Source organism: Berghia stephanieae, chromosome 12 (assembly GCF_034508935.2).
Source record: "Berghia stephanieae isolate SIO BIC M18660-M18661 chromosome 12, UCSD_Bste_1.3, whole genome shotgun sequence".
NCBI classification, from domain to species: domain Eukaryota; kingdom Metazoa; phylum Mollusca; class Gastropoda; order Nudibranchia; family Aeolidiidae; genus Berghia; species Berghia stephanieae.
Genome location: NC_088371.1, coordinates 8,559,172 through 8,574,171, shown reverse-complemented (window position 1 = coordinate 8,574,171; position 15,000 = coordinate 8,559,172). Strand labels below are relative to the sequence as shown.

General features: G+C 35.0%; 1 protein-coding gene and 1 long non-coding RNA gene across 5 annotated transcripts in view; one reads left to right on the top strand and one right to left on the bottom strand.

The window, feature by feature from the left end:
* The window catches only part of LOC144958362 (muscarinic acetylcholine receptor gar-2-like), a 488,871-nt gene that overhangs the window by 189,326 nt on the left and 284,545 nt on the right, over positions 1 to 15,000 (top strand). The gene's annotated exons all lie outside the window — the stretch shown is intronic.
* On the bottom strand, positions 6,825 to 11,390 carry LOC144957757 (uncharacterized). The gene is made up of 2 exons (XR_013642201.1): positions 10,893 to 11,390; positions 6,825 to 8,386 (listed from the first exon to the last, which is right to left on the bottom strand). It is a non-coding gene; the product is annotated as an uncharacterized LOC144957757 (long non-coding RNA).

Here is a 15,000-nt window from a genome sequence, read left to right as displayed (position 1 = left end):
TGGGATATCAATGAATAAAAGCGATTCATCAATGTAATGCAATAAAAACCGTAACAGGTAAGCGTGGAATGGAACTGGAACCCTTATGTCATTCAACGGGTTGAAAGGAAGACATAATAATATACTCCTTTTAACGCCTCACCTTACTGGGTCGGGTTTGGGTTGCCAGAGTGTGTTTTGAATAAAATGCCAAACAAATTGTAGAAAAATCTTGATTTTTCCATGCTAAATGGGGCTTCAAAATACGGGAAGGTTTTTGTTGTGTCTTTAAGTTAAATATTTTGGGATTAAATTGGATTCAGTAGTCTGATGTCACGCCGCCCGGCAACGGCGGCCATCTTGGTTCTAAACAAAGAAAATCATTACTTTTTATTCTTCAAGCTGGCTAGAACCTTTCATATGTCTTGTGATCAGAATGTATAAAAGTCAAAACAAGATCATATTTATAATGTTTTTCTCCTCTGGATACACTTTTATGCTCGTCGGATAAATATTTCTTAAGGGCGTAGTTTAGAGCCAGTGTTACTAAGTTACCATGCGTCATTAGGAAGGAAGTGACGCTACGACTATTGAATCCTATTGGCATGAAAAGAGCCAAACTGGCACCACTTGGACAATCCTGATTTCAAATCCGATCTCACGTGCGGTATAAATCAACTGATGAAATAATTCCTGTATTAATGATTTAATAACACTCCTAATTGACCCTTCCGCGACGGGTAAAAGTGATCCACAGGAAACAGCGATATATCAATAAAAGAGTGTCAAATATTCCAAAACCCTAGTTTTTCTATGTTAAACGTTAACAGTGTTGTCTCTGTCGGAACCCCCCCCCCCCCCCCAAAAAAAAAAAAAAAATAAAGAAATAAATAAATAAATAAAAAAAAACAAAAAAAAACAAAAAAACCCAAAAATCCCCCAACAAAACAAACTCTGTAATATCGCCTAACAGGCGTCATTCATGTCTCCTTCTACATGTTGCGTGTTAGTGTTGGTCATGGACCCTTTGTAAAGCGCTTTGAGCACGTTTTGTGGATATTGCTCTATATAAAAGCTCAAATTTTGTTTTGTTTTCTTTATATATTTTTTTCAATGGTTCTGAAAAAAATAAATGAATTAATTAGAAATGAAAAAAAAAAAAAAGAACGAGACTTTTAAAATTTTATTTTGGCATGAAAATGCTGAACTGGCGATCTTTTTCTTTTCTTCTTCTTTTTTTTTTTTTCTCTCTCTTTTATTTTTCATTCAGGTAAGCTGGTATAAACCTCACGACATCCCGTTAGGTATAATCCAACGGGTGAAATTACCCCCCCCCCCCACCCCCTCCACCCCCTATTAATGATATTGATATGATAATAACAGTTTTAATAGACCCTTCCGTGTCGGGTATAATGAAGCAACCCTTCAGTCATTCACATCCAACTGGCGATCATCAGGCAATTAGTCAGCGAGACATTATCATTAATTCCCCATCTATCGTGGAGATTGCCATGCTGTTCTTATGCACGGATTTAATTATTGGCTTACCTGTTGTATATATTGTGACCCTTCGCCTCAAAACGGTATAAGTCGGCTTGGTTAAGATGTTGAAAATTGAATTTATAGCCAGAAATATCAGACTTGTGTTGAGTTTGTATGTTTTATTGAGGAGAATGGATACCATATTTTAGGGTGCTAATGCCAACAATTTATACTTTTGACCAGTTTAACATTTAATTCGACCTTTAAGCATCTGGTTCGTTCCGACATAATACCGTTTTGAGACGATGGGACATATATATAAAGACAGACACAGACTGGCAGCTGTCTCGGTTTTTAAAACCACGTGACAATCGGCCTTTTCTTCGGCTATGTGGTCTTATGGTATGACACTCGCTTTCGGAGCGGAAGATCCTGCATAGTTGAGTCCTTGGAAAAGACTCTTTGCTCACATTCTCTCACCGTACTCAGGTGTAAAATGAGTATCTGGCCGTTAACAAAGTTGTCTCTGTCCGAAAAAAAATGTGTGTAATATTGCCTAACAGGCAACATGTCTCGTTCTAAAAAAAAAATAAAAAATTTGACCTTTTATATAGCGCAATATCCACTAAACGTGCTCAAAGCGCTTTACATGGAGTCATTGACTAACAGCAACACGTAACATGTGGAACGAGACATGACGCCTTTTAGGCGATATTACAGTTCTACGTGTTGCTGTTGGTCAGGGACCCTTAGTAAAACGCTTTGAATACGTTGAGTGGATATTGCGCTTTACAAACGCTAATTTTTAAAAATAAAAGCTCAAAAGAATTACCTGTCTCACCTATTAAGAGTTAAGCACCCGTTTTTTCCTCTTTGCCAAGTATCTGTCAATGCTAACTGTTTTATCAAACGCATCTCGTGTTTACTGCAAAATTTTTACGACCCCTTAAATACTGCTTTCTATTGCCAGCCATTTTTATGATTAGTTCTCCATATATTGTATATCTCAGACTTAACGTTTCCGGTCACACATTATATTATGTGTTGGTAAGTTATATTTGGCTGGCGGATGCTGTGGGTTTGTTATTTTTTAACCTAACGCATAACATCAATATGAACAATAATTTTTAAAAAGTCTCATTTTGACTCGAATACCTGCCTCACCTTTTAAGAGTTAAGCACCTTGTTTTCTTCTTTGTCAAATACCTGTCAATGCTTCCTGTTCTATCAACCACGTCTCGTGTTTACTGCAATATCTTTACTGCCCCTTAAATACTGCTTTCTATTGTATGTCAATAACATTACTGTAAGTACGGTAATAGGTATTTATAATACTTAATATGCCCTTCCGCCACAATATCATAAGATATCGTCGACTAGGCATTCCACGAGGGAATATAGATAATTCATCAAACAAGATGTCTGATGTCAATAGGAATCACCCATTTGTCTAAGTGAGCAAATTGGGGTTAATAATCTTGTCCAAGGAAATAAAAAAAGTGCCTGAAGCGGGTCTCGAACCCGTCCGTTTAACGCTTTTGAAAACTAGAACATATACCTGACCATTGGCGTAATGGCGCTGAACGGCTTCCAGTTTATACAAACTCACTTTTTCAATGATAACATATGAATGATAATTAAAAACTTACTTTGAAAAGAATGAATAGAACAAAGTTGACGTCACTCGCTCAGCTCTTTGTTATTGTTTTAGCCAGCCATTTTTATGATTAGTTCTCCATAAATTGTATTTATCAGACTTTGGACGTTTAAGAGTACACATTATTTTATGTGTTGATACGATTTATCTGGCTGGCGGATGTTGTGAGTTGTTTTTTTTTACTAAACGCATAACATCAATAGAACAGTAAAGTTGGTGCAATAAAATAAACAACATCACGTGACCGGATATTTGACATTAAACGTGACCCAGATTTTTTTATAAATGACCCGAACTATGCTGCAATTGACCTTTAGTAATGTCATGCGCATCCAACCAACTTTTTGTTTACATGTTGCTAAGGCAGAAAACTGAAGTTGGCGCGAATAAATTCAAGCTGTTTACTCCGAGTCTGAGATAGCTAGGGAGGCCACGATCATATTTTTTTATCGCCAAAATACCCCTTCTTTTATTTTATAGGAAAACCATAATCATGGTTCCCCCTCCTCCCGTAAACAAAACCATATCTATGTCCAGGGAAACGAAGATGGTTGCTTGTCTTTGGTTAAGGCGGACCATACTTTTTTTTTTACAGCGTATCAAATGATCAAAGTCAAAGCATACGGTCAATGTAATGAAGAGAGTAAATTCGAATCTATCTCCTATCTCTTCGCTCAGATGACCCTTTTGACAGAAGACAACTACTACTTCTACACTATAACTATAACTGCACTACCACTACTGTATTATAACCACTGATACCACAAAACTATAGACTTTTATACTATCTACTAGAACTAATGGACCGTATGGCTTAGCGGTACGGTTTTCGTCTTGTCACAAAAGTCGAGCAATGCCAATGCTAAGTGTGATCAGTAATAGGATGGGTGACTAATCGTGAAAAATTATACACACATTACCCCACTCGATTGAATGAGTATCTGGCTACAGAAATGGCGGTTAGTGTAGTGACAGTTTAAGTACACAAGGGTCGCCTAACAGGCTGTATGACAAAGAAATATGGTTCCACACGGCTTGTTGAAGTGGGGGGATAAATATGAAACATTTTGAAGCGCATTGCTCACGGCTATCTGTAGAAATGCGCTGTATAAATATTCATATTTATGTACTTGGTCCAACGGATACTATTACTATTTCTACTACAAGACCTCTACTACTACTACTATTACTACTAATAATAATAACAATATAATAATAATAACAATAACAATTATTATTGTTGTCAGTATCACCGTTTATTAATGATTTAAAAAAGTGTTAAAGATACTTGCAAGATGTTGGTGTTGTGTGTGTTGTAGTAATCCAGCGACGCAACTCTGTACTGTCTACAACTACAAGAGACGCACAAGACCGTGGCACTAAACATCCCTGGCATGCATTTAGTCAAACAACATGAAAGCAACATTCACGGTAGCGTTAACTATAGTGACATACAACCAGGACATGACAGTAAGTGAGGTGGAAATTCTCAGAATTGAAAGCAGACACTTCAATGTGATATTACTGTCAACAAACCTCCACCAACGCCATTCAAGTGGCCAGTTACATCCACCATTAGTGAGAAACCAATGATTGTGATAGGTGACTTTAACTGCCACAGCACCAAAAGGGGATACAATGAGAACAACAAAGATGGAGATACTGTTGAGGAATGGGCTGACCAATATAATCTGACACTCTTCTATGACGCATGAAGCATCCTTTCCAAGCGCTTGCTGGATAACAGGCTACAACCCAGACCTTGCATTTGTGTCTTCCAGATATGTCAAAAACTGTCGGCAACCCCATTCCAAAATCAGTATACAGACCTATCGCCATTGAGGTAGGATCAGTCATCTCTACGAGAACAAACAAATTATATGAACTGTGTTCGTGGACCTGGCAGCTGCCTATGACACAGTAAATCATAGGAAACTGCTCCTAAAGGTTGCAAGGGTAACTCGTAACACAAAAATAGTTGCAATAATAAAATTCCTTATGTCAAACCGTCACTTTTTTGTGGAAATGGATGGGAAGAAAAGCAGATCACAAAAGAACGGACTCCCTCAAGGATCGGTACTTGCACATATCCTTTTCAACGTTTATACCAACGACCAACCTCATTTTGAGAACATCAGGGGTTTCTATATGATCTGTGTCTTGTGTCCCAGGCCTCTGATTTCAAGACCATTGAGGAGAGACTAACGGATGTCCTGGAGCCACTCTCTGAGGCCACATTTAAAGAACTCACTTGCCAACCCAGGAAAAACTCAAGTGTGTGCTTTCCATTTAAAGAACCGCCAAGCCTAAAGAAAACAGGAAACTGAACATCTGGAATGGGAACATATTGGATAAAAACACATTTCCCATGTACTTCGGTGTTACCGTAGACCGCACAATGTCCTTTTCTCAGAACACAAAGAAAACAAAAGCAAAGGTGGCCACAAGAAACAACTTCCTAAGAAAAGAGGCAAAAACTTACACGCCATGGGGAGCAGATCCGAAAACAGTCAGGACAACCATAGTAGCCCTCTGCTATTCATCAGCCGAATAGGTCTCACCAGTCTGAGTAAGATCCTGCCATGTCAAAATAACACCTGCCGGATCATTAGAGTAACTTGAAACCGACTGCAGTTCCAGTCCTCCATCGGCTGGCTGGCATTGCACCTCCCTACATTCAAAGAGCCACTGATTCCAAAGCCCAGAAATATGAATAGAAAATGGATCCAAGGCACAGCCCAATGACAAGTAGACTGAAGTCGAGAAAGAGCTTCACGATGGAAGAAAGCATCAACCCTGACCATGCAGCTGTATACAGGCGTTCCACGTTGAGAGAGTGGAACAATCATGCAAATGAAGCTGTTGGAGATCTGAGAGAAGAACTGTCCTACGGAACTGAGCTCCCCAGGAATGAATTGGTAACACTGAACAGAGCACAGGCAAAACTTGTGAGAACAACTGGAAGCATGAAAAAGTGGGGGCTGGCTGAGAGTAGCTTGTGTACATGTGGGTGCCTAGAGCAGACATCCTTAGAGAATGCCAGGATGCGCTCAGCTGCACTGACCATGACCCAAGAGTCTGCTCCCCAGATGCTGCGGAGTGGGTTCGGTGTTGGTGCGAAACTGTGACAATGATGACTTGCAAAATGAATAAGTCTTACACCTGCCAATATATAAGTAAGATGACAGGATGCTGATCTTTTTAACATCAAAGTACTTTTGTAACCCGGCAGTGCTAACTTTTATGTGTAACCCAGAATGAAAAGTTATTACAAAAGACGATTGCAAGATATTTAGATAAATTGCTAGTTTATCATTGTGGTAGACGTACATATATGTATTAAAGTTACATATCCAATAACCTGTAGGTTAACAGAGAAGGAAGGGCGCACAAGTTCATTGTAATTTGAAGTTGAGGAGTTGGAACAAAGTTGATTTGCATTGAGTCAGAATTCAATCAAGTCTTAGACTTAGATTGAAAGAAAAAAATCTTTTTAAAACAAGAAACAAAAAAAAAAACAACAACCCTACAGCGTTCACCAGAATGAATAAAAACAGGACAGTCTTTAAACTGTATCAATGGAAATCACATCTTGCATATACAAGACCTCTAGTGCTATTGTGAGGATTGGTTCTCAGTCTCACCCGTCCTGCTGTATCTGAGTGCCATAACACAACTTGTGAAATCCAAATAAATTAAAAACAGATTATAAATTTATATCATATTTATTGTCATTTCATTCATATTCATGTTATTCACACTGAAATCATTAAAAAAAATATAGATATGATGTTTCTCCATTAAAGGTATGCTTGTATTCTCATCCTGTGAAAGAGAAAGAAAAAAAAAAAGAAAAAAATTGATAATTATTACTGAAACTGTGTAGTTCCATTTTAAAAAATCTGTGATGTAAGAGCCTCAGCAAAAGCTTTGGTTAAAAAAGGTTCTGATTCAAGAAATGCACTTCTTAGGCAGAACATGCGATTAACCTGTGTAGACTTTAGTATTATGGTCTTGCATATAATTATCAAGTGCAGAAAGTTTGCCATTAAAATGATTATTTAATAGAATTTAATATAATTTGATTCGAGAAATGGAACACAAAGGAAGAATTTGCGATTAACCTGTCCAGTCATAAGCATCATGTTCTTGTTTATAAAGTGCAGAAATTTTGCAAATAAATAGAATAAATAGAAAAGAATTTTATTCGAGAAATGGAATACAACGGCAGAATTTGCGACTAACCAGTTAAGACAAAAGCGCCATGGTCTTATTTACAAAATACAGAAACTTTGTGAATATTTCGAGAAATGTAGCACAAAAGCATCACTGTCTTGCATATGAAGTGCAGAAAGTTTGTGATTAAGCCACTGCATTATTAAATATGATGTTGCTGATAAATGAAACAATGCAATACAATTTTTAAAAATATGTTCTGCAACATCACATGGTCCCATCTATCAAATTCTACTACCATTACAAATCAGCTACATAGATGGTTTCATCAGTACTCTTATCTTGCTGATAAATTAAATTATAAATATAGAAAAGGATATAATAAACTTTAAAAAATAATTATAAAGTTAAATGGTAGACAAGATAAAGAGGTCATTGCCTATTTCTTTTTAAATTTCTTATTCATAACCAAGGAAGCAGGTTTCTTTTGCTATATTCTTCTTGACTTCCCTATGTAAATGTTTCTTTCAAGTGTATAACAAGCTCACAGGGCATTTTTATAAATAAACAGGAGCCAATACCATTAAAATGGAGAGATCACTGCTAAAAATTACATAGGGATAGATATGCATTGGTTTTAACGTGTATTAGACACTGTCATTAGAAAAAAGTTTTAAAAAATCTTTACAAACTACAGTAAGCTGCTTTTAAAATTAAGAAACGCTCGAAAGCAAAATATGGTCCTGTTCTCTTAATCACTGCTCTCTAGTCTCTAGATTAGGTCAATAAAGCTGAGAGGTTTTATGAAGAATATAGAATATAGAAGAAAAACATTAATTCCAATTAAAAAAAACAAACAAAGAAGGGTCCATAATGATATATGAGGAATTCTATAAGATACAGTAACATGAAAGCCATTTTGATAATCTTGAAGGATAAGACTCAATGATGATGATGATGATGATAATAATAATAATTATGATACTTCTTCCTGAATATAAATTGATTAATTCCCATGGTATAGGCAGGCCAATGCTTCCAGAACAATTAAAGGAATGCAGAGACTCATTCTTGTTGTAATGCTATTTAGATCTGAAAAAAAAAAGATAAGCATGGCATTCTAAACCATTTTCCCATGGTCCCATAAAAAGCAATATCATCTCACACAAAATCATAAAGTAAAATTCATATGGACCAAACAATGAATAAAAGTTATAATAACCTTATTTTATCAATTATTATCATTGGATTTATTTAACTTTATATGTATTAATTAAATGACAATTCGAAATTAAGATACCAATGTTTGAATGAATAACTGGATCTAACTCTACAAGTAAAATGTAAATGTGCAACTTATTCAGATTTCAGCAAGCACTTGTTACAGTCTGTCGCTTCATGTTACAGGAAAAACTCCAGTTCCATGAGCCTTATGACTCTAAAGGACCAATTATTTCAAAGTAAAATGAAATACCATTTATTGTTTTAAGAAAGTTATCAAGCACTATTTAAGGTCTGTTGCTTCATGTTACAGAAACAGGAAAAACTCCAGTTCCATGAGCCTTATTACTCTAAAGAACCACTTATTTCAATGTAAGAAGAAATATCATTCAATGTTGAATATATAGACATGACCTATTTCTTAATGGTTTGCTTATATTCAATAAAAACATTAGAAAACATAATGGACCTGGAACTCAGATACCACAAGGTTGTTAAAACCGTTGGGTCAGGTCTAATTTTATCAGAGGTTTATGATCATGAAGGCAAGATTACATAACCAATGTCGATTAGCTTTTTAAAAAATGGGCTTTTATTTACCTTCTGGTGAACTCATTTGATCAATATTTCCTGTATTTAACTTTCTGATCACATAAGAAAAGTCTAATAAACATTGAATATATTTTAATGCCTCTAGATTTCACTTTAAAGTCAAATAAAATATCTGATCACAAATAAAATTTTTGATAATTCGATCAACAGAGAGAGCTTTTCAAAATTGTTCGCTTATTATTCCTGAGGCAAAATTTAGATAAGACATCATTTCACATATCATGGTGATTCCTATGAATTACAAAATCCTAAAAAGCTTCTTCTTCATAAAAAAACGTATGAAATAAAATTAGGTAATCTAAAGTAATCAGAGAGGTTTAGTTTTCATTTCAATCCAAGGTAAATCCGTAAAGAGTTGTAGGACCAGGCCCCTCTTGATCATTACCCACAAAATTGATTGAACTAACAGGGATGTGTATAAAACTGTAACAAAACCCCCAACGACCCCCCCCCCCCCCCCCCCCCCAACACTCATACAAAAACTTAAGCACAGTTTTTTCATTTTCACTTCTCTTGAGCCAAGAGAAACTCGTTGCTCATTTTAGCTGCACAGATTCGAATTCAATCGCTTTCCTCCCCCCCCCCCCCCTTTTGTTTCTTTTTTTTTTTGAGCGAGTCTATTCTTTTCTCCTTTTTTGTTTGCCTTGTTCCGTTTCTGAGCATGAATTTCTTAAAATTGTTTGTTTTCTTTTTAATACAAAAATATTGGGTTTTTTTTCCCTCTATCTGTCTGGGAATAACCAATTTTCGTTATTGGCAGACCCTGTCTGGGAATAATCATAGCGATGACGAAAATATCAGACCGCACTCCCTGCATTTTACAATAAAATATGTTTTCTTTCACACAGCTACCGACCAAATAAGGCGAATAGGCTTGGAAGATCCAAAACGTCATACATGTAGTTTGACACCTGCCAAATATCAAAGATGCGATAAGGGGTTGAGTGGGACATTTTCTTTTCCCAGACATTCTCATTTTTTCACCACCCCTTCCTCCCTCTCTGCCATTCCTTCTCCCATCGACTCTCAGCAAAAACAATAACAAAAAGTCTTATGTGGCAAAAACGGCTACCAACTTAAATCCCTCAAACTCAAACAACACAAGATATTGAAAATCGATGGCAGAGACCCTTTGCCTTTGTCTTGTTCCTTTTCCAGTTCCAGTCATGAACAGATAATGAGAGAATGAAGACCTAAAGATTGTTTCGAAATCTATTATCAGGTTAGGAAAGAGCGAGAGTCAATAAAATATGACAAGCGATGAAAGCTTCGCACCACGAAAGATGAGGATTAAAAAAATACAACTTTTGTTGAGATTCGACCTGCTGAGGAGGGGGGGGGTGTCTGCTTTTTTTTTTTTTTGTTCCTTTCTGTTTTCTTTTTCGGTCAAGTTATGACTGACACACGTTCTAGACTGTAAACGTTACCCATAAGATGTCATAAATTACGAAAAGTGTTTTCTCTCACACAGTATTCGAATCACTCACTGAATGAGCATGAAGCAGACATAGGTGAAGGAAATGTAAACTCTGTAAGTGAGAATCAGCGAGTGAAGCTGTACTGTAATGACTGACACTGACAGTGACAGTCAAATTGCGAAGTGAAATGAAAACAAATAAACAACGCATTCTAAAATTATGCCGGTGGGACATCCAAAGTTAAATACCCGAACGCTATTATGGATTAACATTGAACTAAATCGTTTCCTGCTCTCAAAACCAATCGATACAAATTACAAACTCAAACACTGAAATTGGAATCTTACCTTTGCATGAGTTGGACTGCCATTCTTTGCTGGTGATTAGGAACTTTAGCAGCCGGACAACGTTGCGCACAAAACAGGTCTCCCGTTTTTGTCGTTCAAATTGTAGATAATACACATTCAGTTAAAAACAAACACGTACAAATAAAATTGTTATTTAGTTGAATTCTTTGTATATGGCTAAATTATTCCGAAAACCAGATTTCAAATAGTTCTTGTTTTGTTCACACAAGCGCATTGATTTTGGTGAATAATCTTGACCGTGGTCTAAAAATAGACAGACAGTAATTTTTGATAAATTTTACCATTTGTTTAATAAAAAATCAATATTTAGATATTATTTGACGCGTGATCGAGTATTTATGAATATGTGTTTCTTTTGACACCTAACAGACATTTTTTAATGGTTATTTTTTTCTATAATTTACATTGGAAGGTGAGCTGTCAAAGCCAGGAACATGTGTTTTGCCACGTGCTTCTAAAATGGTCACGTGATGTTGTTTATTTTATTGCACCAACTTTACTCTTCTATATGAACATTAATTTTAAAAATGTCTCATTTTGACTCGAATACCTGTCTCACCTATTAAGAATTAAGCACAATGTGTTCTTCTTTGCCAAATACCTGCCAATGCTTCCTGTTCTATCAACCCATCTCGTGTTTATCGCCATATCTTTACTGAGCTTTATAACTTGAGCTTTTATATAGCGCAATATCCACTAAACGTGCTCAAAAGCGCTTTTTAAGGTGTCCCTCACCGACAGCAACACTTAACATGTAGGACGTAAACTGACGCCTGTTAGGCGATATTACCATTTTTTTTTCGTACAGAGACAATGCTGTTAACGACCAAGTACTCATTTTACACCTGAGTACGGTGAGAGAATGTGACTAAAGAGTCTTTTTCCAAGGACTCAACTATGCGCCGAGCGAGGCGGGGCTAGAACCCAGGACCTTCGTATCCGAAAGCGAGTGTCATACCACTAGACCACATAGCCGTACGCATAACATCAATATGAACAATAATTTTTTTAAATGTCTCATTTTGAATCGAATACCATTCTCACCTATAGATAGTATGCACTTGGCTAAGGAGTTCACAACATTGCCATCCGGAAGTATAACGGACCAACACACAAAACTGTGTGTATCCATGAACGTTTATAGTCTGGTTAATACAGTTCAGTGAGCATTACTCATAAACGCGGATGGCAAAAAAACAATAACAAAGACCTGAGTGACGTCATCTTCGAACAATCTATTAAGAGTTCAACACCGTGTATTCTTCTTTGCCAAATACATCTGCCGTACTCTGAAAAAACACATATTTTAAAATTTGGCCAGAAAACTCGTCCTTTAAATAGTAATTGATAAATAAATAAATGAATAATGAATTTATATAGCGCCTAAACATCCACGTTAATCGTGCTCTGCGGCGCTTTACATTATAAAAATGTTTAAAAATCAAAATAAAACTAAATTTAAAATCACGACACTGCATACGTAATAAGCACAAATACAAAAACAAAATCTAAGCACCATCTATTTCATGAAAAATAAGCCTCACGGAACAACTCAGTCTTCAGACATTTCCTGAAAGATGATAAATTTCCACAGGACTTTGTCCGAAGACTGAGTGCGTTCCATTCATAGTCGCGGGACAATGGATGAAAAGGCTTTTTTTAATTTTTTTTTTTTTTTTTTTTTACCAAAAGTTGATTTTGAGGTGGCAACCTTAGAAGTTGGGACTGAGATGATCTTAAATTTCGAGTGGGTTCATATTTCTAAATCAGTTCCTGCAAATATTCAGGTGCCAATCCATCCAGACATCTAAAAACATAGCACAATATCTTAAATTCTATCCTATACTTCACAGGAAGCCAGTGCAATTCCTGGAGAACTGGTGTTATATGATCTCTTTTATTTATTCGTTAATTTTATAAGTCTAACCGCTTTATTTTGACTTTTTTTTTGCATTTGATTAATTAATCTGCTTTGACAGCCAATGCGAAGGGCATTAGAATAATCTAATCTGCTAGTAATAAATGAAAAAGCATCTTTGCAATATCCTCATCAATATAATGTCTGATTCTTCCAATGTTTCTCATGTGATAGTTACAACATTGACATATTTTTTAAACATGATCTTCCATGGATAACCCATGACCGAAATACACCCCAAGATTTCTCACACAAGAGCTATAGATAGTATGCAGATGACGTCACTCAGGCCTTTGTTATTGTTTTTGCCATCCGCGTTTGTGAGTTGTTCTCACTAAACTGTATTAACCAGACTATAAAAGTTCATGGTTACACACAGTTTTGTGTGTTGGTCCGTTATACTTCCGGATGGCAATGTTATGAGCTTCTTAGCCAAACGCATACTATCTATAGGTTTTATAGTATTTTCACCCACTAGTATCTCATTTGTAAATGATTTTTGTGAGTTGATACCTATTACCAAAAATTATAATTTCTGTCTTGTCATCATTAAATTAAAGTTTGTTTAGTTTCATCCAACCCTTTATGTTAGCAATACAATTTTCCATAACAGATACTGATGACAGCTCTGAATCAGTATTGAGTTTTGTATACAACTGAGTGTCAATTTTATTTTTTTTTTGGATCGATTTAAATTACTCTCATCTTGGCAAAAACTCTCAAACCCGGGACTTCGGCGAATAATAATAATAATAATAATAATAATAATAATAATAATAATAGTAATATAATAATAACTAATATAATAATAAATATAATATAATAATAATAATAATAATAATAATAATAAATAATAATAATAATAATAATAATATAATAATAATAATAATAATAAATAATAATAATATAATAATAAATAATAATAATAATAATAATAATAATAATAATAATAATAATAATATAATAATAATAATAATAATATAATATAATATAATAATAATAATAATAATAATAATAAATAATAATAATAATAATAATAATAATAAATAATAATTAATAGTAATAGTAATAATAATAATAATATAATAATAATAATAATAATAATAATAATAATAATAATAATAATAATAATAATAGCACTGTGATTCTCCGTATTTCCAATTTTGGCCAGGAAACAGGCCATCTGGCCAGCAGACATGCTGTCTACAATGCAAGCAACAAAATTCAATGCTTCGCATTTTTCATTACCCATCTCATTGTACAGGAGAAAAACAAAAGTGTAATTAATTTTCTTACATGAGATGGTTTATATCGAACGTAAACAAGAAAAGATTTTTTCTTCTTCTTTTTTTTAATTTTGTTTTTTTGTTTTTGTTTACTTCGCAGCTGCTTGAACCTGTGGATAGTGAAACGCGAATAAACAAAATAGAATTGATATAACTTGCTTTGTTGTAATTGAAATAAAAATATCAAAATACTTATCATGGAACGTTTCATGCTAAAAACCTTTCTTCAGCAAATAACAAAAACAGTTAAAATGTTGATCCGTTGCATTTTATTCCATTTTGAAGCTGTTATTTTCATTATACTGCCCCCCGCCCCCCCCCCCCCCCTCATGACCAATTCTCCCTCTCCCCGCCATCCCCCCCCCCCTAAAAAAAAAACAAAAAAACAAACAAACAAAACACACACATACACACACACACACACACACACAGACAAAACACAAAAAAGAATAATCAAAACAAAACAAAATAATAATAATAATTTTTTTTTTAACTGTATTAAATTTTCTCCAGAAAATTCTTCCTTTAAATTCTATCAATAGATAGAAATTAAAATGACCCTCATCTTCACAGAAAACTCTCAAATCTGGGACTTCGTGAAGTCTTCTTTAAAGTCCCAGGTTTGAGCGTTGTTGTCAAGATAAATTGTTAAATATTTGTTTTGCCTTATGTGTGGTTTACTTCATTGAGTGGATGCATTTAGTATAAAATTCTGTCCGTTGTTTGGTGCTCAAAGCACTTTACAAGGGGTCCGAAGCCAACAGCAACACTTAACATGTTGGACAAGACAAGACTCCGAGTCTGTTAGGCAATATTACAATATTTTTTGGGTTTTTTTTTTGACAGAGTCGACGATGTTAACGGCCAGATACTCATTTTACAC